Source organism: Microcebus murinus, chromosome 10 (genome assembly GCF_040939455.1).
Source record: "Microcebus murinus isolate Inina chromosome 10, M.murinus_Inina_mat1.0, whole genome shotgun sequence".
NCBI lineage: Eukaryota > Metazoa > Chordata > Mammalia > Primates > Cheirogaleidae > Microcebus > Microcebus murinus.
The window spans coordinates 95,708,007-95,735,918 of NC_134113.1; the positions used below are offsets into that span (position 1 = coordinate 95,708,007).

Genomic DNA, 27,912 nt, shown 5'->3' on the forward strand with positions numbered 1-27,912 from the left:
TCACTGGGGACACTGCTGTCTTCTTTTATCCTGTTTGTTGCCACTTTTGTCCCCAGTGACCTGTCTTCTTCTCTGTATCCTCAACAAGAGGTGCAGGACAAATGACTGAATCTTCAGTGTTCCCTGGGCCTCAGTGGGGCCACAGCTGATTATTGCCACCCCGTGGCCTCACTACGTTATCTAAAGACCATTTCTCTTTATCACCTGCAGTGCTGAGGACTCCTGGTTCATGCCGGTGCCTCAGCTACAGCTAGTTGGCCCCTGTGAACTCCCTGACTATTACAAAAAGTGGCTTTAAAAAACTTCCTCCAAGCTCTTGTCAGTTGCCACACTTGATTTTTTTAAAGCCCATTACTTTTCTTACCCCTCAACTCTTTTTCTATATCTTTGAAGAGATGTTGACTCTTCATGCATTTGCACACACTGTGCCGTATGTCTTGGGTCCTGAAGGAACTTTGGGGAGGTTTGGATGAGGGAGTCCTGACCTTCCCTAAGATCAGGAAGCTGAGTTCTTTGGGGGCTGCCGGGTTCAGGAGCTCCTCTCCTCAGGCTGTGAGTGGCCCCCCAGGCATGGCATTGTCTGTCCCCGGACCCCTCGGAGCCAGGCCAAGGATCGGAAAGTACATCACCTTTGACTTAGCCCTCAAGTTCTGCTGAAATTCTACTTTTGGACACCAACGAGCAGGCGGCAGTGGGACCAAGATTGTATCTAAAATCAAAGGAGCTTCTCATCCTCTAGTCCTTAAGTTAAAAATGCCGGGAGAAAGTCACGGGGGCGCAAAGTTACCCACATTTTGATTCTACCAGATAATCAGGAGCCTGGTGACAAAACTGGCACTGCCCCTGAATGGCTCTTATTCCCAAATGTCTCTCTTGTGAGTCAGCGGAAGGTTTCCTTCACTTGCCATTACTCGACACACAGAAAGTGCTCACTCCACACATTCATCCGTTCACGCCTTCGGCAGGGATTTGTCCAGTGCTTGGAAAGGACAGAATGTCGTACAATGCCCGTGGGGAGAAAAAGACGTATGAACGCTTGAGACAACTGCAGTCAGGCCACGGAGTCAGGACACAGCCCCCTACATAGCGAGAGCGGCAGAGGTGAAAGAGCTCGGCATGGAGGCCAAGGATGCTAAGGAGGCCAAGGATGATGGGTGTCCTAGGTGCCCCCATCAGCTGGGGGTTTGGCTTTGGGCCAGATGTCGAACATCTATGGCCTTCACTTACTTTCCAAAGAGTGGCTGGGAAGATGGCGTGTGATAGGGTGTGTGAAGGTACTTTATAAACTGTAAAGTGCTGTGCAGATTTTCAATATTGTGGATAGTAATAGTGAAGCAGTGGCACGATGCAGTGGAAGTGACAGTTGTTCATTAACAGGGCTCCCACTGCTGGCGTGTGGTCTGAGGAAGGGCTGGTAGGGTTGGAGACAGGCAAGGACGGGGCTTAGCTAGTGTCAGAAGCTTTTAAAGCTGCTTTTATGCCAAAGTGTCAGCCCAGGCTCCTTTGTTTGGCACTGCCATGCCCCGTCAGCGCACCAAAGACCGGCCAGGCCTTGGATGGGCAGGGCTGGTGCGGTGAGGACGTGCACAGTGCAGAGCAAATGAGGCCGCCGTGGAGAGATTTGAAGGAGAAAACTATTCTGACAAACTCCCCAAGAAAAGATTTATGGTGCACAGGATAATGCATCTTAATATTTAGAAAAACAATGTGGAAGTGTTTCATATTTATTCTTCTGTACTTTTCAACGTGACTCGTAGACATGTGTGACCTTCTGGGTTCAGATGAGACACGGGAGATTATTGCTGTTTTGTAGGGTTTCCTTTTCTCTGGGGTGTGTGTGTGCACAGAATGATTCCTATTCTCTTATCCATTAATGATATTCTAGTGGTAGAGAAGGCAGGCAAAGTTAGCAGTGGAAAGAAAAAGTCTGGAATTGGCAAAACAGTAGGGCAGTGGAAGAGATCAAAGACTCTCAAAATAGGCCTGGGTTGGAGATCCAGATGTGTAGCTCACTGCATGTGTGAACTTGGGCAAGGATTTAGCTTCTTTGAAAATTATTTTCCTTATCTACAAATTGAGGGAATGATTTCTAACTCCTGGGGTGGGGATTAAACTCTCTGTGTATAACAAGAAGTGTAGGCGCTCAACAAATGCTCTGTTTCTTTCCTTGTTTGGTAGAGGAGGGGGGAGCAAATTTGGAAAACGGAAAGTCCTCAAGAAGAGGTGTGATGCCCAGACGCAGAACTGAAGGGGTTATGTTTAAGGTGAGAAATGCACCTTGAATTGAAAGAAAGACACCAGGGCTCAGTTGAGATCTCATGTGGAGAGCCTGGGGGAGGGAGCTGGGCCGTCGAAGCTCAGGACGGGCACAGCCCACGTCTTGGCAAAGGGTGTCCTCCTGTATTTGGGAGAGCCAGGTTCTGACTCAGCTCTCTTAGAGGTTCCAGCAAGGCACAGGTGTTCTGTGAAAACATCAACACGGACACTGCCCTGAGCTTTTAGTAAAGGATGTGCTTTAGCAAGGCGTTTCCCACCACCTTTTCACATAAAATATAACTCTTTCCTTGGCACGATGGTTACACATCATAGCGCTGTTCTTTCTTTCTTTCCCCTTCAGAACACCGAAAACAACTTTTTGTCATAAGGGGAAAAAGGTTTATTTTTTTATTCTGCCGTCCTCATATATTAAGGAATAGCAAAGTCAAAACAGTTCTTCACCTTCTTCTCATTCTAGTCTCCGGCCTGCTTTCTTCTGGGGAGAATGTGGAGTAAGGAGGCCGCAGTAATTCATGTTGGAGTCTTCTGCTGTAGAGGTTTTTTTTTTTTTTTTTGAGGCAGAGTCTCACTTTGTTCCCCAGGCTAGAGTGAGTACCATGGCGTTAGCCTGGCTCACAGCAACCTCAATCTCCTGGGCTCAGCTATCCTGCTGCCTCAGCCTCCCGAGTAGCTGGGACTACAGGCATGTGCTACCATGCCCGGCTAATTTTTTTGTATATATATATTTTTAGTTGGTCAATTAATTTCTTTCTATTTTTGGTAGAGACGGAGTCTCGCTCAGGCTGGTTTCGAACTCCTGACCTTGAGCAATCCGCCCGCCTCAGCCTCCCAAAGTGCTAGGATTACAGGCGTGAGCCACCGCGCCCGGCTTGCTGTAGAGTTTTTAAAGCACTTTTCGTGTGCTTTCTCAGCGAATATTTGCAACAGTTTAATGAGATAAAGTCATGTTCATTTAACAGTGACACCAACTTGCTGGGGGACCTGAACCAGAGCCTTTGTGTGACAGTTGTGCAGGTTGTTCACTGAACAAGGCACCAGATGAAATGGGTGTAAGGGGGCTTGAACCCATCCCATGCTCACTAGCCAAGTTGTGAGCCTTGGTGCCTCTTTCTCATTCGGACCGTGGGGCAGTGGCTCTGCCTCGGACAGAACCTTATTGGGCTTCGGTTTCTTCATCTACCAAATGGGATTAATTTCTGAATCTTTATACTAGAAGGAGTGTGAATATTTTTAGACCATTTCCCCCCTTTTTTTTCTCATCGGAATTAGGAATTAGCACATGATAATAACAATGACGATGATGTGATGATGATGGTGATAACTAACATTTCTGAGTATTTATTATGTGCCACGTGCTGTTTCCAGCACTTAATATATATTAATCCTCAAATTTCTAGCAGTCTAAGATCTGGTTTCTAACTGTGGCTCTGCCTTGTCATTGGTGGTGATTTTGGACAAGTCTTATAATTGCCCTTAGCCAAAGTTTCCTGATCTGTAAAATAAGAGGACATAACAGACCAGTAACTTCTAACTCCCCGTTATATTGGCTTTTGAACCTTGTGTTGTTTAGAGTCCTGGCAGGGAGGAGGGGACACATTCAAATGGGTCGCTAAGGACTACTGGAAATCAGCAAGAGATGGGGAAGCATCTTTTGTGAGTGTTGCGAGGCCAGCAACAGGGGGGATGGTTAGCGCCTCTGGGCCTGCAGGGGCGAGAGGCAGGAGTGACTGCGGGACCCACAGAGAGCTGTGCTGGAGCTGTCTGGTGGGAGAGGGCCTCTGACAGGCGCTGTGCCGCTCACTGCCAACAGGGCTTCGTAGCCAGAGAGCTGGGGAGCTCGGTGCCACCCTGTCTTGATTCTCTTACCGTCTGACGTCTGCTTGTGCCTCCCACGGGCCATCCCAGGGAGCCAGGGAGCCTGGCTCTTGCCATCCATGGATGGCAGCTCCTGGGACCAGTGCAGGGCAGAGAAAGGGTCTGCAGCCCCACACAAACCACCTTCACAACAGCACGTGCTGAATCTCCTGCACTCCCTCGCAAACGGTTGTTAAGTCCATATTATGGGATAGATGGTGGACAAACGATTGTAAGTGAAAATATTTGAATTTAGATACATGTATTAGGGGATATTGTACTATAAAGTTCCCTACATACAATCTTTTATGTTACTCACTATACATAAAGACGAGTTTATCCTTTTCCTTTTTAACAAGTGTGGCACATGCTGTTTATGCTGTCACATTAAATTATGTAAGAAAAAAACAAGATGTTCCAACAAATACATTTTTAAATAGCAGAGTATATCATCTTTGGTTTGGGTAATGATGTATATAAAAACTTAGATTAAAATTTATCATCGTATTACAGCCTCAAATTTTTATAACCTGAAATTTGATATGTTTGCCCTTTGAGTTAAACATTTAACTGGTTTATTATCTAATATTTATCGTTCATTCCCAAATGATGAGCTAAAAGACAAGGTTTAGGCTACTAATTCGAGGATGTCTCTGTAGATTACACTCGGCAGGTGGGGACAATCTCTAGCTATTATATCGAAATGAAAAGCCAATTGGATATAAGTTATATAATAGCTCCCTTCCCTTTTAACATTGATTTTGGTAATAGGGATATCTTTATATGTCATATAATAATTTTGAACAGTTGTATGCAATTTATGGATCTGTGTGAACGTCATCTAGAGGCAAAATTTATTGATTTCTTTCTTACCAAATTATACTCTGCATTAACATGCTGGATTTCACTGTCAGTGCCCTTCATGTTTTCATCTTCATTAAAAGATCTGTTGTGGGCAGAAGGTAAACAATATTTAAGAATGAGAATATAAACAATACAAAATGGCCCAAACCACAAGGCTATAAGTGATTGCAGAACTGGCCAAGCATGGGCATGTGTCTCCAATCACCATTTGACATGTACTTGGAAGTTTTCATGCTACTCATTAATAAACATAAAAAGTTTAATCATTTTATTTATTACATTTTTACAAACAGACATTGGAGCAGATACCATCATTGTCTTTTCTGATGTGAATCCCCTTTTGGAGGTCACAGGGTCTTATAAGCCATTCAGTGGATAATTCTCTTGGGGTAACTTCCAGCTTTTTATTAAAGTAGAAAATAAATGATAATACTTTTTAAGCAGCACCTAAGTGGACACATAGGTATTATAGTAATAGGGTATTGGGCAGGTGGGAGGGGGAGGGGGGCGGGTATATACATACATAATGAGTGAGATGTGCACCATCTGGGGGATGGTCACACTGGAAACTCAGACTTGTGGGGCGAGGGAGGGAAAAGGCATTTTTTGAAACCTTAAAATTTTTACCCCCATAATATGCTGAAATAAAAAAAAAAAACAGAAAAAAAAGCAATAAAAATGTATAATAAAAAAAATACTTTTTAAGCAGGGAGGCTCAAATCTACATTCGCATTTACACTATTACCTAAAAGACACCTGTTGTGCATGGGTAAGTCTCGGTTGAAATTAGACAGCTTTGAGTTGGAGTCTGAATTCTTCTCTTGTCGGCTGCGTGACCTTACACAAGGCATTTGGTTGCTCTGCACAGAAGCAGGAAGAGGCCTAGTAATCACCTTATGGGGGTTTTGTGAGGATTTAATTGTCTATTAAACACACACTGACTAAGCCACTGCTATGTGCCGGGCACATTCTGGGCACTAAGGATACGACAGTGAACAGGCCCGGAGGGGTCTCTGCTCTCCTGGAGCTCGTATTCTAACAGCGGAGATGCACAAAACACAGATGCATCTAGAGAGTCATGTTAGGCAATGAGAAATGTCACAAGGAAAAACAAGGCGGGGTGAAAGGTCAGGCCACTGGGACGGGGTGACAGCAGAAGGCCTGTCTGAGGAGGGACGTCAGAGCAGACTGAGGGCGTGAGGGAGGTCCCAGGAGGGTGCTCCAGGCAGAGGGCACACTGTGGCCAAGGCCCGAGGTGGGAGCAGATGGGCGTGCTGGAGGGAGGGAGGAGGCCCAATGCCACTCGAGCCGAGCCAGAGACGGGGCCAGATCAAATGGGACCTGGTAGGTCATGAGAAAATCTTTGGGCTTTATTCCATGTGTGACATAAAGTCAGGAAATCATCTGGAGCAGAGGAACAGCGAATCTGAGGACGTGTGGTGAAGAGACTGCAGGGGCGAGGTGGGAAGCAGGGAGAGCCGGCAGGCCTTTGCAGCAACCTGGTGGGGCCGGGTGCTAGTGGTAGAGACGGTGAGGCGTGGCTGGATTCGGTGTTTTGGAAAGTCGAGCCTGCAGGATTTGCTGAGGCATTGGAAGTGCAATTGGATAAAAAGAGTCAAAGGCTATCACTTCCATGGCTTCGTCCTGAGCACCCGGGCTGTGGTTCTGTGTCCTGAAATAGGGAAGACCAGGGTTGGAGCAGTTTCCGTGTGGCGGAGACAGCAGGAGCCCCTCTGTGGACTTGTCAGCCTGGAGACTCTCAGCAGCCGCCCGTGGGGCAGCGTTGAGTAGGCTCGTGGAGCCATGAGCTTGGAAATCAACACGCTGGAAGAACATGAAATACTTTGCTTTTCTGTGGTTCCATCCCATGACCTGGGTGGGGAAGATCACATAACTGGGAAATGAAGCTCCTTGACTATTTGAGTGTCACTGGGACTGTCCCGCCGTGCCTGTGAGCTCCCGTCTGAGTCTGTGCGACGGTGGAGCAGTCAACAGCAGGAGCTTTTGTCCTCAGCAGATTAGAGTTTGAAGACTGGCTCTGCAACCTGCGGCGTCATCAGCTTTGGCCAAGGCATTTAACTGTGCAACTTCCATTCCCTCATCTATCAAATGGGCACATGGTCACTACTTCCAGGGCCGACACACAGGCTGGTGGGCTCTGGGCCTCACCCATACGTGCTGGCTGAGGGAAGGTGGAGGTAGGCACAAGGTCACATTCTACTCTCCAAGCTGTGTGCCCTCATGTGGGGCCGTGTGTACCCAGGAGAAGGAAGCCTCTCATCCGCACAGGGACACTGCGTGCCACTCCCTTAGAGGCCTCTCGGGAGGATCACGTGTGATGACGCACCCAAGGTTCAGCCGAGTACCTGCCGTGAAGTGCGTGCTCCGAATGGAGTGGTTTCACCTGAGTTTGAGATCTGTCTGCCCTTCCGGGTGGGGAGTGTGGCTGTAGCACGGCCACGCTCCACCGAAGGGAACATACGCGCGGGGAGGAAGACCTAGCATCAGAACTTGCCTTTAGAGTTTCTTCTGGACTCAGATGAGGATTCTGCCAAGGCTCTGGCTTCTGAGAACTCGGTTTCTTTCTGCCCTGTTTCCTTGCTTTACCTTGCGTTCCTAGCTCTGAACTCTCGTGTGCCTCACTCACCTAAGAGTGGCTCGCACCTCCCTCTCTGGCTGAGCCGGGACTCTGTGTCTTGCTCCTCTGGCCCTGGCCCTCCTCGCCTTTGGTCCTGTCTGCCCCTCTGAGCACATCTGTGCTTGCAGGGCCTGTGAGGTGTCACGCCAGGCCAGCCAGTGCTGGTCGCGGGTTCCTGTCCCACCATGCTCCTCGCCAGCCTGGCCCTGCAGCCTCCCTTGCTCCGTACAGTGGTTGTTAATTTGGAAACCTTCTTAAAATAAAGACATGGTTGGGGACAGGGAGCCACTTGACAGAAGAGGTGCAGAAAAGTGCCGTAGACTAGGGTTCCCTGACTCTGAATCATGCTCTTTTCTCTCTGGAGCTTCTGAGCAGTTCCCGTCCCATTTGGTGGCATCTGTGCTGTGTCCCGCTGCCAGGACTTGAGCTAAGCCCGATCCTCGAAGCCCTGCCGCCCCGAGCCTACCCACTTTCTTTACTGTAGTGTCTGAACTGGCTCCACAGTAGCAAAATGTTCTTTTTGGAAGGAGGCCCTCTCTCTGCCTTCCTGGGAGGACCAAGGTCTCAGAGCTCTTTCGAGTTCTCAAGAATTCCTAGTTCTTAAGAGCTCCGTAGCCCGCGCTGATCCGAGAAGCTGGCTACTGTGACTGCTGGCCCGTGCCCAGCGAGGGGGAGGCAGCGGGTTCCTGCTGTCGGATTTGGCAGAGGGGTGAGAGTCCAGCTGTTGTTGTCGCCCAAGCAGTCGGGAGATCCGCGGCACAGGAGCGGGTTCAGGCCCCGACTGCCAGGCTGATGAGCAGAAGGCGAGGGCTGGGCGGTGGCTGGAAGGGGAGGGCTCTGAGGCGCATGGCCCTGGGTCCCTCCAGGTGTGGCCCCGGGTCCTTCTCGGCATGCCCGTGCTCACTGCAGAGGAGGGCCAGGTGTCCTGGAGTCCTCGGTGGTGGGTCTTGAGAAAAAAGACTGATTGGCACTATCATTTTTTTCTGTCCCAGGGTAAGAAAGGGAAGGCAAATAGTCCCTAGGAGTGGGGTGAAGGGGCTCAGACCTGGGAAGTCCCCGCTAGTCAGGCAGAGAGGATAAACCTTTCCAATGAGGGAAAATGTCGGAAGGAGAGGAAGAGAAGGGTGGGAGTTGAGGGCAATTATCCTGGCCCTTGGGGTCAAACCACACCGGAGTGGAAGTGAGGGGAGTGGGAACACTTAGCTAAATCCCAGTGCACACGGTTTGCAGGAGTGCAGGCTTAGAGCAGAGAGGCCCAGAGTGCCAGGCAGTGGATTAGGAAGGCTGAGGGAGAGGTCCAGGCAGGTGGACCTGGTGTAGTCCCCCGCCCCCAGCCCACATGTGGGGCCTGGAGGATCCTGAGGTTCTTGCAGCCCGAAGGGGCTGGGGCAGGACGAGGAGGAGGCAGCCCAGCTCAGCCTTCAAGCAGCAGAGCCAGGCATGGGCTCCAAGGTCTAGACAAGGAAACTCCATCTCTCTTCCACCACAGGGGTGAAATCTCGCTTGCCCCTGCACCTAGATGCTACCTGGTGGAGCCCACAATGACAGGAGCTTGAATTGACTAAATATTTATCCCAAGGAGATTGTTTCTGAAAAACTGAAAAGACCAAGGTACCTTTAACTGTTTTGCACATCTAAGGCCAACCTAATGCAAACACAAACTTTGAACTTGCCCAAGGTGTGGGAAGCATTAAATGGGACTGAGCAAACAAAGCACTTTGCCCAGGGCGTGGCATGTGGCACTGGCACATGCTGAGTGATTGTTTCATTTCCTCCCTTTCTTTCCAACGCTGACTCCTCACGCACTGCAGCCCGATGATACTGTCTCAGAGGCTGAGTGTAGAGGAACCGGGCATTTGTGATTCTGATGCAAAAACCACGTTGCCCCGTTTCTTAGTTTCGCCAAGGAGATGCTCTTGCCAGCCTGGCCGCTTCTGCCGGCAGTTTGCAGGCTGTTGTCCAGAGAACCGGCCACTGTGAACTTTCTCTCCAGCGTCTCTGCACCTGCCCACAACACCGCTAGGAACACTCAAATCTATTCAGCTTCCACCTGTCTCCTGAGGGGCGGTGAAGCCCTGACATCTTTCTGCAAGTGCAGGGAGGAAGGGGCTGTGCCTGCCACGCTGCCGGGCTGGATTGAGAGCAGAAGCTGCCTCCCCGGCCCGCAAGGCTGGGTCCCCAGAAACGTGCCCTGCGGGCAGCCGCTATAGGTAGGCATCTCCTGCTCTACTGCTGGCCTCCTGAGAAAGGTGTGCCATCGTTAGGCCCTCGTCCCTGCCTAGGGCTGCCCTGCCACATGCTGGCCTTGCTTTTCAGGGCTGGCCACCTCATTCCTGTAAGCCTTGTCTTTTGTTAGCCTGGCCTTCTGTGCTGACTTCAGGTGAAAACACCCCTCTCGGGTCAGTCTCAGACTGAAGCCAAAGAGCATGTGTGCTTGAGCCAGGTTGGATGCAGTCTGGCTGGAGGACAGGGAGACGGACAAGACACCTCAGAGGAATTTGCTGGCCTACAGAGCACAGGATCTGTGGCAGCTCTTTAAAAACATTTGAAAATCAAATTATAATAGATATGTAGAAAGATGTGTGTACCATAAATATTCAGCTTGCTGCCTTTTGGCAAATGGAACAGCCCCGTGCAGCCAATACCTAGATGCAGGAAAAGCATGATCAGACCTCAGAGGTCCTCACTGGTCACTACCTCTCTGAAGTTAGCCACGACCCAGACTCCTAACACAGCAGTTATTTTACTTGTTTCCAAGCTTAATAATATAAATGGGATAATACAGTCCATGTTCTCTGATGTCTGGCTTCTTTTTTCAACATTATGTTTGTGGAATTTGCCCATATGGTGTATAGCTGTAGTTTTTCCATTGTCATTGCTATATAATATTTCATTGGGAAATGCATTTATCCATTCTATTGCTTATAGACTTGGGCAACTTCCAGTTTGGGGCTATTATAAATAGTGCTGTATGATCATTCTTGTATGTGTCTTTTCTTGTACATACATGCATTAGAGTTGCTGGAGCATAGGGGAAACCTATGCTCAGCTCTCGTAGATATTGCCAAGTAGTTTTTCCAAAGCACCTGCACCTGTCTACCTCCTGCCAGCACCATGTGGGAGTTCTGGTTTCTCCACATTTGGGCCAACACTTGGCATTTTCCATCTTTTTCATTTTTGTCATTTTGATGGATGTGTATGGGTATTGCTTTACAGTTGAGTTTGCATTTCCCTGATAATTAAGGTCACTGAGCACCTTTTATATTTATTGATCACTTGGCTGTCCTTTTTTTTATGAAGTAAATATTCAAGTCTTTTGCCCATTTTTCTATTAGGTTATTTGCCTATCTCTTATTGATATGTAGAAATTTTTTATGTATTCTGGACACAAATCCTTTTTTGAATATAGGTATGAAAATATCTTTTCCCATTATGTAGCCTGTTTTTTACTCACAGGGCTAGTGTTTTAATGAATTTTCAGAATAATATCATCAATAACAGTTAATATTTATTACTTGCTCACCGTGTCCTCACATGCTTTGCTTATTTTTCACATAAACATAGCTTTAAATGGGAAAAATAAAGCTGAGAGGAGTTGAGAGAGTTCTCCACGTTAGGAAACGGCAGAGGCAAGAGTCATGCCCCACTCCTCCCACTCCAGAGCCCGTGTCCTGTCATCTCTGTTCTATCCCAGAAGGTACTAGCCAATATCCTGTAGTCAATATCCAGTTCTCAAATGTCTTTTTGTTTGACTTGTACAATTTTTTCCAATCAAATCAGTTGCCAATGCTTAAAAATTAGGAAAAATACAGATTTCCAACTATTGGAAAATTGTAGGGTCTGGCAATACTGGCCCTGTTTTCCCACATGTCACCCTGGGCTGCTGGAGCTGAGTAGCTGCTGTCCTCCCTAGGTGTACTTGAGTTCTGGTTTTCTGCTGGAGAGGTGCTACCGACGGCTGATTATGCCCAGCCCGAATCAATCATTTTGTTGCCTGCCTGGCTTCCATGGGCATTAGAATTTCCAACTCTGCTACAGTTCCCCTTACATGCCATAACTGATTCTTTTTCTTTCTTTGTTTCATTCATTCTTACGTTAATGGTTTCTTCCCTGTCTGCTTCATTTTCTCAGGTATCTAGGGACTGTGCTAAGGGCCCCATCCACCTCTCTGGCCAACAGCGTTTCTGCGGGTAGACAGGTAGCCAACTGTTTGTGTGGGTAGTTGGAAGAGGCCCTCAAAGTATTTGACCTCTTCCTTCAGGGAGTGAAGGCCTTGCCTGTCTGTAAAGCTCTTGCTGGAATGCAAAGGTTTTCCTAGAAGAGGTGACAAAGTGCTCTAGCAGGGTGTCATTTATCTGATGGCTCCTTAAGCATAAGCTTAGGAAACAGTGGGAGAAAAACTTTGTGAATTGTGTGGGTGGAGAGAGCTGTTAGGGAAATCTTTTGTCTGAACAACTGAAAGCCTCAGATGAGGCTACAGTGGTACAGACACAGAGCTAGAGAAAAAGCCTGAGAACAGGGCACAGCAGATGAACGGTAGGTGGTAGGGGGCTGGTCATGGGCGGGTAAGCTACTCGTGGTCCTTGTCCAAATTAGCAGGTTTGTCAGGTGCATGTCCAGTGCCCAGCCTTTTCTTTTTCTTCTCTAAATCCCCACCAGGAGTCAAATTGGAATCTTATCTCTGCATCTTACTAGCTGTGCAACCTTGGGTTAATCTTTTCGTATGCCAGTTTCCTCGTCTATAATATGAGGATAATAAATACTACCTCACAGAGTTGTGAGGCCTAAAAATTAAGATAATATTTGTAATCTTAGAGCTGGGCAAGTAGCCTGCAGTAAATGCCAGTTACTTTTGCTGCTGCTGTGATACTGACAAGAGCACCACACATGGAGGGGTCAGATCAAAAGAGATAAAATTCTTGCTCTGCTGTATACTGGCCATGTGACTTTTAACAAATCTGTTTATCCAGGGAGCTTCAGTTTTCTTACCTGGAAAAGATATTGTGAGACTTAAAAGTGAGATTGAACAAGACAATCGAGATGAAAGCACTAGGGCAACTTATGTTTATTACATCTTATCTCTCTCCTGCCTCCTTCCATCCTCTCTGTTCTTCCAGAGATAGATAATGTGGACTGGCAGAGAAGGTAAGATGAGCACCCATGAAAAGATAACTAATATTGTCATATGGTAATGAATAAATAAGAACTGTAGTGGCATCCTTTCTTTCATTTCCAATATTAGCATTTCTGTCTTCTCTTTTGTTTTCTTGATCAGTTTTATTGATACTTTCAAATAACAAGCTTTTAATTTCACTGATTTTTCTCTATTGTTTTTCTGTTTTTAATTTCATCAATTTATGGTCTTATCTTCATTATTTCTTTCCTTCATTATTCATCTTACCTAACATACATGCTAACATTACTGAACCGAAACTTTATTTTCTTTAATACAAGTATTCAATGCTGTAAATTTCTCCGTATGCATGGCCTCAGTGATATCTCACAAATTTTGATATGCTGTGTTTTTATTTTTACTCAGCTGAAAATATTTTCTAATTTCCTCTGTGAGTTCTTTTTTGACCTACAGGTTATTTAGCAGGATGTTGTTTAATTTTCAAGTATTTGGGTATTTTTCCAGATTTTTTCTGCTATTGATTACTAGCATCAGGGGGAAAAATAATTTCTTCTCAACCCTCATGAATTTGTAGTTGAGACAGACCCCTGCAAAAAAAGACATATTAATAAGAGAAAGATAAGACACAATTTTCAAGAAAGTTTGGTTGTTTCTGTGGCAAAACATTTTAACATAATAACCAAAATTATGACTGATCACTATTACCTTTTTAGAAATTCTATAAAACTTTTGGATCATGTATTAATAATATACCCATTAATTCAAAAGGGTTAAACATAATTTCTTATTTGACAATACTTCCCATATAATTTAATATATTAAATAAACCTAATTTAATATTTCTTTTCTATAGATCCTTTGAGATATTCTAGGACCCTTTGGAATGTTTCAAAGTTAGTTCAAGTTCAAAAAAGACTTAATTTGAAATTTGATTTTGGGAAGTTTTTGTCAAAATATCACAGGTTTAAAACCATTAATAGGAGCAGAGGTTACTATATCATTCATTTAATCAGGGTGACAATTAAAAGATTTCAAGGAAAATGCAGAAAGTTACATAGTTGCATAAAAAACCTAAGGCTTTTCAATATTGAGAAAACTCGGTTTTTAAAAATAAAAACCTAATAAATGACAACATGAAGCATAAAAATTATTTTGATAAGACACAAATCTTTGTTTCATTTAAAAGGTGAATAAAAATCTTTCAATATCTCTCACTGATACTCTAAGAAAATCTTGTCATTTTTAAAGAGAAGATCAAATTCTAGTTTTGCATCAGTGTACTTTTGATATTAAGGCTCATTTTTAAAACACTTATAATAAATTCATTCACTTTTAGTCAGTTTGAGCACAAAAGATTTTCTCTCACTCTCTTTCTCTTACCAACTTTTGATATTTATTTTTGTCTATATTGTTCCTTCATTCTGAAACAACCTTTAAATAACCTCTAAACTAGCCAAAATTATCCTTTTCCTTAACAACAGCAACCCCCCCACATTCTTATATGATATAATATCTTACTTTCCTTTTACATTTTGCATATAATTACTTCCCTTATTATTTTATATTGTAATTAGATTTTTTAAAACTCCTAGTAAACATAGTTTCTAGTAAAAACCTAGGAAGTAAATAATTTTGAATTATCTTTTATATAACATTTTATAAATACAGATTTCATGATTTCTAGAAACATATACTTCTTTTAGAACAACTTTTGAATGTCAAACAGGATATAAGTATCAAAGGACCCAAATATTTTAATTCCTTTGCAATAAGAAGCCAAAAGTAGGTAAACTTAAACCTTATGTTCTGTTATGCTAATATTGCAGTATTTTACTTTACTTGGAAGTGACCTAGATATTCAGTGAAAAGCTATCATTTAGTTTAACTCAGCAAAACTCTAAGGATGTAGTTATCAAAGAGATTTGGGCCATTTTTAAAGTAAATATATTATAAAACACAATTCTTATTTAAAATATACATTTATAAACTTTTATTCCACTGACATCTATTTAATTTACTTGTTCTCAACAATTATGCTGGGATTACTCATGAACATTTCATGGAAGATTAGACAAAGCTAGCCATCATGTCAAGTTATTTCCTTGACGATGTTTGCAGCACATGCATTAAAAGAACCTAAAGTTAAAAACATAGTGTTTGTAAATATGTATTATTATTATCTTTCTGATAACTCAGAAAGTAAAGCTGTTTTTATTAAATTAACCATATTAAACTAGTCTTATTTACCAAAGATTACCCAAATCATGTGAACCTGAAACACATTTTTGTTAGTTCCTATATTTCTATAGTTCCTATATTTAGGAGCATTTAATTTATATGCACACTCATTTATCTCCATGCCAATTTGAATAGAACTTTTTAAAGAGCTTTTATATTGTGTAGTAGGCATAACATATGAACATACATGTATACCTGCATAAAAATATGGAGAGACACACACAAATCATATCTTTCATTTAAAAATATTAGACATGATATAGGTACAGTATGAAACTGACTAGTTTATAAAAGGACAGTTGGATCCAAATCATAATTTTCCAAATAAGACAAGTTAAGATTACCTGTTCAGATGGTCAAACTTTTTACCAATATTTGTGGAGAAGACCTTTTAGATTTTTTATTTGATAGGTAATCTTATATAGAGTATGAACTAAATTTTAGGTATAGAAGTTTTTATAGCAGTTTGGTTTTAAAATAAAAATCCTCTTCTTTTTTTTTCACTTTTCTCTATCTCGAATGGGTGCAGAGGTTGTTTTAGTTAAGTCCTTGGATGTTTACATTTCAGAGACATGGTAAGATTTATAATTCCAAGGGACTGAGACAGGATGTAGTTTTTCTCCAAGAAGGAGTTTTAGGTACACATTTGCTTATTACCAGAGATCTAGTGTAACATTTTAAAGTTGTTTTTTCCCTTAAGTAGGACAGTCTAAGCAATTTTTTTGTGGGGAGGACCAAAAATATGGGAAGGCCTGGAGCTGACAAAGTTTTATTTCAGAGCCCCAGGGAAGTAAGAGGAGTTGTAAGGTAGAGCAAAGCCATGCAGCCTGTGAGTTCCCTGTGTCAGATTTATTTCCTAGCTGTCAACATTTATACAAATAACCTGTATATCCCTTGCCTGGAGATCAGGCTGGAGTGCTTTTTGTAAATCTTGCAGGGAAGTTAAAGCAGGCAGTTGAGTGTTTAAAGGATTTTCTGGGAAAGCTGGAGGAGTTTTAGAAGTTAATGGAATTTTTTGAGGGGATGAGACCAGATTGTGAGGAGAGGGGTTTAAGCTGGGGGCCCAGAGATCCACAGGATCTTCTGGAGGGTCAGGGACAGGGAGTTGGAGATAAAGGGGATATAAGTGGGTAGAGAAGTAGGATTTATAGTGGTTGTGGACCTTGACTTTTGTTCTCAGTCTAATTTCTGTTTTTTAATCTTTTTAAGGAATCCCTCAAGCTAGCTGTTACACTATTCTGTGTCCTCTTTACAGTTTGCTCTTCTCATAGGTACAATTAGGACAATTGTTCATGATGAGAGCTCTCTAGAAAAGTTTATTAGAAGTAAAAGTCCAAATCTTTGAAGGTACACCCACTTTAATGTGACTCTAGACCAATATTCCTTTTGTGGCTTAAAATCAATAAGCCTTTTATGATTTCATATAGTTTGGATATTTTCTCCCTCCAAATCTCATGTGAAATTGTATCCCCAGTGTTCAAGGTGGGGCCTGGTGGGAGGTGTTTGGGTAATGAGGGCATACCCTTCATAAGTGGGTTGGTGTCCTCCTCATGGCAATGAGCAAGTTCTTGCTCTATTAGTTTCTGCAAGATCTGATTGTGAGAATGTTCCTGAGACCTCCTCCTTTTTCTTGCTGCTTCTCTTGCCACGTGATGTGCTGGCTCCCTTTGCCTTCTGCAGTGAATGGAAGCTTCCTGGGGCCCTCACCAGTAGCAAATGCCAGCTCCGTGCTTCTTGTGCAGGCTGCAGAATCAGGAGCCAAGCCAATCTCTTTTCTTTATAAAGTACCCAGCCTCAGGTATTTCCTGTAGAGCAATGCAAATGGATTAAGACATAGTTTAACCATAGATGCAAGAATTATGTCCCAAAGAGGATGCAAGAGATGCATTCTTTCTCAAGATCTAAAGTTTCTGTCAAACATAGCCTAAGAAAGCAAAAGCATTCATTGCCACATCCAGTGTTTGTGAAAATGATGTTTCTGATCTTTCATGAAATGTGGGACACCTTCAATCACAAACCCATTAATCCTTGACACTGGGAAGGTGATTCTGGGATGAGTTTTCTAACACTAATGAAGCAAAGAAATTGAGACAACAAAGGTCCTTATGGACAGGGACCTCTAATTAAGACAAAATTCCCTGAGAGCTGACATGGTGGGACAGAGAGAATGCTGCTTGTCACCTTGTGTCTCAGGTTTGCAGTCTGTTCTACTGGCTGCCTGACATCAGCCAACACTTACGCCCCTCCACCTCCCAGCTGACAGAGACCAGAGGGAGAATTCTCACTAGTCACAAAGCCAAGCTCTCAGGACATAAAACAAGATGAAGGAGGACATCATCTAGATTTTTTTTGATGGTGAACCCACAGCAAAGTTTGTCTACACAGATGCCAGTCTGGTGCGAACTGTGAACTCACCAGACTGTGAGGCCAACATAAACAGACTCATAGGACTTATGGCTGTGTCCTGTCCTATTGTTCTCTTCTTTATGACAAACTACATAAATGAAAAAGATTTAAAAAGACCTTCTCTAGGAGGCTAAGGATCAATAACCAGTAGGCACCCAAAACCAAATTCATAGGTGTCACAAATTCAAAGAACTAATTATTACAAAAATCTTTTTTTGCCAATATGAATTTATAAAGGAAGGAACAAAGACAAATTTTACCTTCCTTTGTCAACCAGGTACTACAGATAGAGATCTGGGAGAGTTGGCTTTGCTCAGAATTCTTACCTTTATTATGCTGGCATCTGCCCGTTCTCCCAGGATCCCATCTGCAGCCTTTGGAGCAAGTGGAGTATCCAAGGATCTCCTGGCTAGCTCACCAGAAACGGTTAGGGAGGAAATGTAATTTCTTATCAACCTACATAAGTTTGTAGTTGGAACAGGTTCCTATAACAAAAGAGAGATTAACATCAAAAAAGCCATTTTATTAACATGTGCACTGTACATCACACATAAGAAACCTCAGTGAAAGATAACACAGTGGCTTAGAACTCTGGCTTATATAGCATCGTCTAAAAAGAATAATAAATTTTAGAGAAATGACAAGAGAAAGAAATCAGTTTTAGGCTTCAAGAGGTGGGAAACTGTGGGCAGGTAAATATATGGGTATAAACTAATGGAGTAAGTTTTGTTTGTAGATTCCTTTGGTGCCATATCTGAGATGATAGGAGTTGTTGCCAGTAAAGAAGAATTTATACCCTGTCTTTAGATGGAAAAAGGAGGAGGATAGAAAGAGCTCTTCCTCTGTTTGCTGCTTTTTAATTGCCTTTAGTTTAAGAATATTTATGTCTTTGGGGGTAACATATTCTGGTTTCCTTCACTGATTTAATTATTTGTAGTCAGGGAATAAAATATTATTTTAATCCTTTCAAATATGTTAAATTTATTTTAGGGCTCAGAATATAGTCTACTGTGGTGAATGTGTATTGAAAAGAATGTGCCTTCTGCTATTGTTTGGTGGAATGTTCTATAAATGTCAATTAGGGTGAGTTGGCTTATAGTACCTTCTACATTCTTATTAATTTTATGTCTACTTATTTTCTCAATTATTGAGAAAATATGTATCTAATCTAATGTATCTAATTTGACATATCTAATCTCTAATATGTACTTGAGGATTTGTCTATTTGTCCTCTCAGTTCTATCAGTTTTTATTATACATATTTTGAAAATATATATACACATGTAGTATTATTAGGTTTTCTTGATGAATGACTACTTTGTAATATATTCCTTTATGCTGGATAATGTTCTTTTTCTGAAGTCTACTTTGTCTGTCTCAGCTTTCATTTGATTCATGTTTGCATGGTATATATTTCACCAATTTTTAACTTTTATTATATTTATGTCTTTATATTTAAAGTGGGTTTCTTATACAAAGCATATGGTTGGGTTTTACTTTTCCAATCTCACAAACTCTGCCTTTTAATTGGAACATTTAGACCATTTACATTTAATGCCATAACTAATGTATTTGTATTTTAAATCTATTGTCTTACTATTTGTTTTCTATTTGTCCCATCTGTTCTTTGTTCCTATTTTTCTGCTTTTTTAAAAATTAAGCATATTTTATTATTCCATTTTATCTCCAATATTGGCCTATTAGTTATATCAATTTTAAAATTATTTTAGTGATTACAAAAGGTATCTTTAACTTATCACATATTGTTTTCAAATAATACATCACTTCACATCTAGGTTAAGAACCTTACACTTACAACAGTATACTTTAATTTCCTCCCTCCTATCTTTTGTTATTTCATTATATATGTGATATAAATCCTGCGATACATTGTTTCTATATTTTTTTTAGACTAGTGTTTCTCAACCTTTTTTCAATTATTGCTTCCATCAGGTATTTTTTAGTCTTTTTCTTAACTGTACCCTATTTTCCCATGAAATTTTAATATCATAGATATACTATATAACTGTTTTTGTACTGTGGCCCTTTGGAAGCTAAAAAGTCACTGTAATAACTAAGATTTTTTGGTTTTCAAAGAACTAATTTTAACTTCCCTGGGGTAATATTGCCCCTATTGAAAAAGCATTCTTTAGGTAGTGAGTTATCTTTTAAAGGGATTAATAAGAAACATATTTTTTGTCTTTTTTTTTTTTTTTTTTGCACTATTTTTGGTACTCTCTATTTCATAGTGTAGGTTCAAGTTTCTACTGGGATCGTATTCCTTTTGCCCAAAGAACTTCCTTTAACGTTTCTTATAATGCAGATTTTCTGGCATGAATTCTCTCAGCTTTTACTTCCTGAAATAATCTTTGTTTTGACTTCATTTTTAAAAGATATTTTCCTTACATATAGTATTCTGAGTTAACAAGTTTTTATTTTTTTCCATACTTTAATGTCACTTTATTATCTTCTGGCTTGCATAATTTCCAGCAAGAGATAGGCTATAAATCCTCTACAAAACCTCTGTTCCTCTGTATCTAATATCCTCCCCACTCAGCTTAATTAAAGATTGTCTATTTCTATCTTTGGTTTTCAGAAATTTGATCATTATGTGTCTAGATATGTAGGATTTTTTGTTTGTTTGTTTTTGTGTCTATTCTGCCTCTGAGCTTCTTTGATCTGTGTTTTGTTGTTTTTCATTGCTTTTGGAAAATTCTTAGCCACAGTATATTTAAATGTTTCTTCCATACTCTTTTATCCTTCTGGGACTCCATTACATAGTGATAGATCCTTTGCTACTGTTCCATAGCTCTTGATTGCTATATATTTTTTCTCACTTTTTTTTTCTCTTTCAGTTTTAGTTTGGTCCTTCTTTTGTAGTAGATTTTTCTTTAACATGTTAATTATAGTTTTTAAAAGTCCCTATTTGCTCATTCTGACATTCAAGTCTGCACTAGGTTTGTTGATTGCCTTATTTATTGACAATGGGATTTTATTTTATCTAATTTGTATCTTAGAATTGTTCACTGAATGCCAGACATTGGGCATTAAAGGATAGTAGAAACTGAGGTAAATAGTATTTATACCTGGAAATAGGCATGCTTCTTCCATCAGGCCCTTAGTGAGGGGAGTTGAGTCACTCTAGTCAGAGTTCATCTGGGTTTGGGTTTTGTTGTTGCTGGAGTTACCTTCAGTGTAGTACGAACTTCCAGTTCCTGCGGTGGGAGCATGCTGTCACTTTATGCTTTGCGTGGGCCCTGGAGTGCTGACAGTTTTTCCTCCTTGTTTCCCTTCCACCCTCAGCTTTTAGCAGTTCTTGCATGAATGTACCACAGAGGGGTCTCTCTACATTCCCCAAGCCCAGCAGCAGCCTGGTGATTCTTGTGACTCAGTGGTAACTTCAAGATGGGGGCACGAAGGGGAGGGGTTTGGTTCTCCGGCCCATGCTCAGTCTTAGGCAGGTTCTGTGCACTAGAGCCTCAGAAATGAGGCTTTCTCGGCAGTCGTGTCTCCCCTCCACGCCTCACAGTCAAACTCCGACTTTTACCTCTGGGGATTCTTGGGTGGAAGAGAGTTTGCTGCCTTCCTCAGTGGTAACTGACTTCTAATTTGTAATTTTGCAGGATCCTGGACTCAACAGAGTTTCTGACTTTTCCACTAAGAACAATTGGCCCTACATGCAACCTCTCCTCTCATTTCAGAAGCAGTGGCTCTTTGCCGAGGTCCTAGAGCCAGGTGCCTTCCCCCAGTTGTCTAAGGCTTTTTATTTGAATGAAGGATGATCCTGGGATGTGTGTGGCCTTTCATGCCTGTGTACCACTAAGGGGACTCTCTCTGGTCTCCTATCTTGCCTGTTATTTTCCTATAAGTACCAGGTGGAGGTCTACTGAAACGATCTTATACATGAGTGCAAACTGCTCTTGTGTTTGGGGCTTTCAGTTATTCTACTCTCATATCGACTTATCCTTAGTCTTTCAGAATTTAAAAAATTTTAGCTATTTCCTCTTTTTTTTTTTATTTCAGCATATTATGGGGGTACAGATTTTAAGGTTTCAACAAATGCCCATTTCCCCCCTCCCCCCACAAGTCTGAGTCTCCATCATGACCATCCCCCAGATGGTGCACATCTCACTCATTATGTATGTATATACCCGCCCCCCTCCCCCCTCCCCCCTGCCCAATACCCTATTACTGTAGTACCTATGTGACCACTTAGGTGCTACTCAGTTAATACCAGTTTGCTGGAGAATATATCTGGTGCTTGTTTTTCCATTCTTGGGATACTTCACTTAGTAGTATGGGTTCCAGCTCTAACCAGGAAAATATAAGATGTGCTATATCACTGTTGTTTCTTAGAGCTGAATAGTACTCCATGGTATACAATACCACATTTTATTAGTCCATTCTTGGACTAATAAAATCCAAGGCTGGGCTGTTTCCACAGCCTTGCAATTATGAATTGTGCTGCTATAAACATTCGAGTGCAGGTGTCTTTTTTGTAGAGTGTCATTGGATCATTTGGGTAGATGCCCAGCAATGGGATTGCTGGATCAAATGGTAGATTCACTTGTATCGCTTTAAGGTATCTCCATATTGCTTTCCACAGAGGTTGAACTAGTTTGCAGTCCCACCAGCAGTGTAGGAGTGTTCCTCTCTCTCCGCAACCACGCCAGCATTTATTGTTTGGAGATTTTTTGATAAAGGCCATTCTCACTGGGGTTAAGTGATATCTCATTGTAGTTTTGATTTGCATTTCCCTGATGATTAGAGATGTTGAGCATTTTTTCATATGTTTGTTGGCCATTTTTCTGTCTTCTTTAGAAAAGTTTATGTTCAAGTCCTTTGCCCACTTTTTTTTTTTTTTTTTTTTTTTTTTTTTTGAGACAGAGTCTCACTTTGTTGCCCAGGCTAGAGTGAGTGCCGTGGCGTCAGCCTGGCTCACAGCAACCTCAATCTCCGGGGCTCAGCGATCCTACTGCCTCAGCCTCCCGAGTAGCTGGGACTACAGGCATGCGCCACCATGCCCGGCTAATTTTTTGTATATATATTTTTAGTTGGTCAATTAATTTATTTTTATTTTTGGTAGAGACGGGGTCTCGCTCAGGCTGGTTTCGAACTCCTGACCTTGAGCAATCCACCCGCCTCGGCCTCCCAAAGTGCTAGGATTACAGGCGTGAGCCACCGCGCCCGGCCACTTTGCCCACTTTTTAATGGGGTTATTTGATTTTTTCTTCCTGATTTTTGTGAGTTCTAAGTATATTCTAGTTATCAGTCCCTTATTGGATGTATAGGATGCAAAAATTTTCTCCCATTCTGTAGGTTGTCTGTTTACTTTCATGACTATTTCTTTGGCTGTGCAGAAGCTTTGTAGTAGTGACTGTCTCTGTCTCCTGTGCTCTGTCAAATGTAAAACTGTTCGTGCATTCCATCTTTCCTTACATGGGCTTGTCATTTTTTAAAAAATTCATCTAGTTATCTTACAAATTCAGCTCTTCAATGGGCTCAAGAAAAGTTATGATTTCACAGATTATCCATGTTTCCCTTGTTGTTAGGATGGAAGATACAGTCTCTTGCAATCGTCTGCATCTTAGGAAGCATAACCTTTTGTATTAGTGAATAGATTCTATTCACTGTTCTTCTTACCCTCTAGTCCTTTCATCAAAGTGTGGGAATGTTGGGCATGGTGTCTCACACCTATAGTCCCAGATACTCAGAGGCTGTGGTAGGAGGATTGCTTGAGCCCAAGGGTTTGAGGTTGCAGTGAGCTATGATGACATCACTGTACCCTACCTCAGGCAATAGAGTGAGACCTTTCAACAACAACAACAACAAAAGGTGTGCAGTGCAGCACTCTCATTTCCTTCCTGTGTTTTATGTCACAGATTTCTGAAAAATGAAATATGTCACTCCTTGGTGAACTGTATTTTTCTCATCAGGCATCCATAATCAATATTTATCTAAGGGGAGTGCTTTTGTGAAGCTTAATGTGGTAATTTATTAACTTTATAAACTGGAATAAAAAGATATGAATTATGAATTATCTTTTTAAGAGAAATCACTTTACCTGTAAGCCTAGCTACTCAAGAAGCTGAGTCAGGAGGATCACTTGAGCCAAGGAGCTGAAATGAGCTATGATCATGCCACTGCACTCCAGCATGGGCATCCGAGTGAGACTCTGTCTCTAAAAAAAAATCTGTTTATTATAAATGTAGTTGATTAACAAAGTAGAGAATTTTAAAATTTAGAAAGATAGAAATAAGAAAAATAAAGTGATGTCAGCAAGATGGTAAAATAAAAGGTCCCCAGTCCTCATTCTCCTATAGAAACACTATTTAATAACCATCCACATACAAAATATGCCTTGTGAGAGCTCTCGGTTTCATATAAGAGGTTGCAGAAACCTAGTGGAGCCCAGATGGAGAAAAGCTGCATTAAAAGGCAGTGTCCTCCAGTAGCAGACCCAGCAACCATGGATTTGCAAGAAGCATCACTCACCTGAAGACTAGTGACAGCTCTGCCTATTCAATCACATGTCCAGAAGTAACCCTGCCCATGTACAGATCCCTGCTCATTAGTGTTCCCAGTGGCATGACCACTGACACAGACCAGGGGACCTGTTGACAGATTCACCCACTCTCCCACAGACCCAGCAGCAGCTCTGCCCACCCATGGAATCTGAATGCAGCCCTTCCTGCATGTGGGTCCCAACAGCAGCACTGGCTATCTGTGCACAATAAGCCCAGTTCACTCATGGGCCCTGGCAGCAGACCTTCCCAAAGACCTATCACCCCCAGATTCTTGCAGCAGGCCCATCTGTGGAGGATGGCAGCAGATACACCTCAGACTCTGGCTTAGGTCTTCCCACAGACACTGCCAACTGGCGTGCCTATAGACCCTGGCAGTTGACCTACATATAATCTTTGACCAGCATGACCGGTGAAGGTCTTTACCTACTGAAACCAGTCAGTAAGAACTGGAAGAGGTGACTACCTCTCAAATGCACAGACAACAAGTCAATTCTATAAGGATCACAAAGAATCAGCAAACATGACACTATGTAATGGAATATAATAAAGCTCTAGTAACTTACCATGAAGAAAGTGAGATCCACATCTGCTTGACGAAGAATTAAAGATAATCATCTTAAACAGGCTCAATAAGCTACAGGAGAAGATAGGTAGACAACTAAACAAAATCAGGAATATAATATGTGAACAAAATGAGAAGTTCAATGAAAAAATAGAAATTGTAAAAAAGAACCAAACTGAACTCCTGGAACTGAAGAATACAATGACTAAACTGAAACATTTAATAGAGAGATTCAACAGCAGACAATCAGAAGAAAGAATCACTACAGTTAAAGACAAGTCACTTGAAATTATCCAAGGGATAGAAAAAAGAAAAGTGAAAGAGTGGAGAAAGCCTAGGAGACTTGTGGAACACCATCAAGTGAACCAATATATGAATTATGGGAGATTCAAAAGGAAAAGAGAGAGAAAGAGAAAACAAGTGTAATCAATGACACAATGGCTAAAAATTTCCCAAATATATATAGAGAAATGAACGTCCAGATTCATGAAGTCTCAAGGTACCCAAATAAGTTGAATCCAAAGGGGTTAACACCACCTTAAAATTACATTCTCCAAAATAAATGGGAAAGTTTTGAAAGCAGCAAGAGAAAAGCAACTTGTTATATACAAAGTGACCCATATAAGACTACCAGAAGATTTCTTAGCAGAAATTTTACAGGCCAGGAGAGAGTGGGATTATGTATTCAAAGTACTAAAAGAAAAAACTGCCAACCAAAAATACTATACCTAGGTCAAAGAATAAATCAAAAATTAAATTAGAAAATATCTTAAGACAAACAAAAACGAAAACAGAACACATCAAACTTATAAGATGCAGTAAAAGCCATAGTAAGAGGAAGTTTATAGTGACAAATGCCTATATTAAAAAAGAAGAAAGATCTTAAATAAACAACCTAACTTTATATCTCAACAAACTACAAAGAGAAGAAAAAACTAAGCCCAAAATTAGCAGAAGGAAGGAAATAATAAAGATTAGGGCCAAAATAAATAAAAAGGAGAATAGAAAAAAACAATAAAAAACAGTGAAACTAAGAGTTTGTTTTTTGAAAAGATAAACAAAATTTATAAAACCTTACCTAGACTGACTAATTAAAAACAGAAAACTCAAATAAAATCAGAAATGAAAGAGGAGACTTTGCAAATGATGCCACAGAAATAAAAAGATTCTAAAAGATTATCATGAACAATTATACATCAACAAATTGGATAACCTAGAAGAAATGGATAAATGCCTGGAAACATGCAACCTAACAAGACTGAATCAAGAAGAAATAGAAAACCTGAACAGACCAATAACAAATATGGAAACTAAAGTGGTAATAAAAATACTCCCAATAAAGAAAAACTCAGGAACAGATGGTTTTATGGGTGAATTTTTCCAGACATTCAAGGATGAATTAATACTGATACTTCTTAAACTCCTCCAAAAACTAGATAGAGGGAAAACTTCCAAACTCATTCCTAGGCCCATACCACTTTGATCCCAAAGCCAGCCAAAGGCACTATAAGAAAAGAAAACTATAAGACAGTATCCCTAATGAACATAAATGCAAAAATTCTCAACAAAATACTAGTACATCAAATTCAACAGCACATTAAGAAAATCATACACCACGACCAAGTAGGATTTATCCTTGGGATGCAAAGATGGTTCAACATATGCAAAACAATCAACATGATACACTGCATTAATAGAATGAAGATAAAAATTACATGAACATCTTAATAGACACAAAGAAATTTTGACAAAATTCAGCATTGTTTCACTGTAAAAGCTCTCAACAAATTAGATATAGAAGGACATTACTTCAACACAGTGAAAGTCATTTATGAAAAACTCATAGTTAACATCATATTTAATGGTGAAAAAAAAGTTGTTTTTCTAAGATCTAGAACGAGGCAAGATGCCCATTCTCACCTCTCCTATTTGATATAGCTGTACTAGCCAGAGCAATTAGAAAAGAAAGAGAAATAAAAAGCATCCAAATTGGAAAAGAAGAAGTAAAATTGTCTCAGTTTCCAGATGACATGACATTGTATACATTATATAAAACCCTAAAACATCTACAAAAAACTTTAGAACTAATAAATTCAGTAAAGTTGCAGAATATAAAACCAATGTACAAAATTCAGTTACATTTCTATGCACTAACCTATCTGAAAAGAAAATTAAGAAAGTAATCCCAGTTATAATAGAATAAAAAAGAGTAAAGTACCTAAGAATAAACTTAACCAAGAACATAAAATTTACACACTGAAAACTATAAAACATTGATGAAATAAGTTAAAGAGGATACAAACAAATGAAAGAATATATCATGTTTATGAATCATAGGAATTAATATTGTTAAAATGTCCATACTACCTACTATTCAATAAATGATTTTAAGAAAACTGGATGACCACATGCAAAAGATGAGGTTGGACCCCTATCTTATACCATACCAAAACAAAGCACTTGAAATGGATTAAAGACTTACATGTAAAACCTGAAACAATAGAACTCTTAGAAGAAAACAGGGAAAACTCTTCTAGATATTGGACTTGGCAATGATTTCTTGGATATGGCACCAAAAACACAGGAAACAAAAACAAAAATAGATATATCTGTATCAAACCAAAAAGCTCTACACAGCAAACAATCAACAAAGTGAAAAGGCAATCTACAGAATGAGAGAAAATATTTTCAAGCTATATATTTAGTAAGGAGTTAATATCCAAAAAATACAAGGAACTCCTACAACTCAATAGCAAATCAAAAACAAAACAAAAACAAAACCCACAGAAAATATAACCCGACTGAAAAAATGGGCAAAGGCCCTAATTAGATATTTTATCAGAGAAGACATATGGCCAACAGATACGTGAAAAGGTGTTTAGCATCGCTAATCATCAAGGAAGTGCAAATCAAGACCATAGTGAGATATCATGTCACGCCTGTTTATGGCTATTGTGAAAAAACAAAATATGACAAGTATTGTCAAAAATGTGGAGAAAAGGGATCCCTTCTTTACTGCTGGTGGGAAGGTACATTGGTGCAGCCACTATGGAAAACAGTATGGAGGTTCCTCAACAAATTATTTGCTCCAACAATCCCACTTTTGGATATACATTTAAAGGAATTGAAGTCAGGATTCCCAAGAAATATTGGCACTCCCATATTCATAGCAACATTATTCACAATTGCCAAAGGGTGGAAGCACCCTATGTGTCCATCAATGCATGCATGGATAAACAAAATGAGGTATATACATACAATAGCATATTATTCAGCCTTAAAAAAGAAGGAAATCCTGACATTTGTGACAAGGTAGCTGGATCCTAGCACATTATGCTAAGTGAAATAAGCCAGACATACAGAAAACAAATACTGCATGATCCCACCTCTGTGAGGAATCTAAAATAGTCAA

At 41.1% G+C, this 27,912-nt stretch overlaps 1 protein-coding gene across 1 annotated transcript in view; it reads left to right on the forward strand.

The window, feature by feature from the left end:
• The window catches only part of LOC105881437 (anoctamin-2), a 184,354-nt gene that overhangs the window by 35,402 nt on the left and 121,040 nt on the right, over positions 1-27,912 (forward strand). The window lies entirely within an intron of this gene.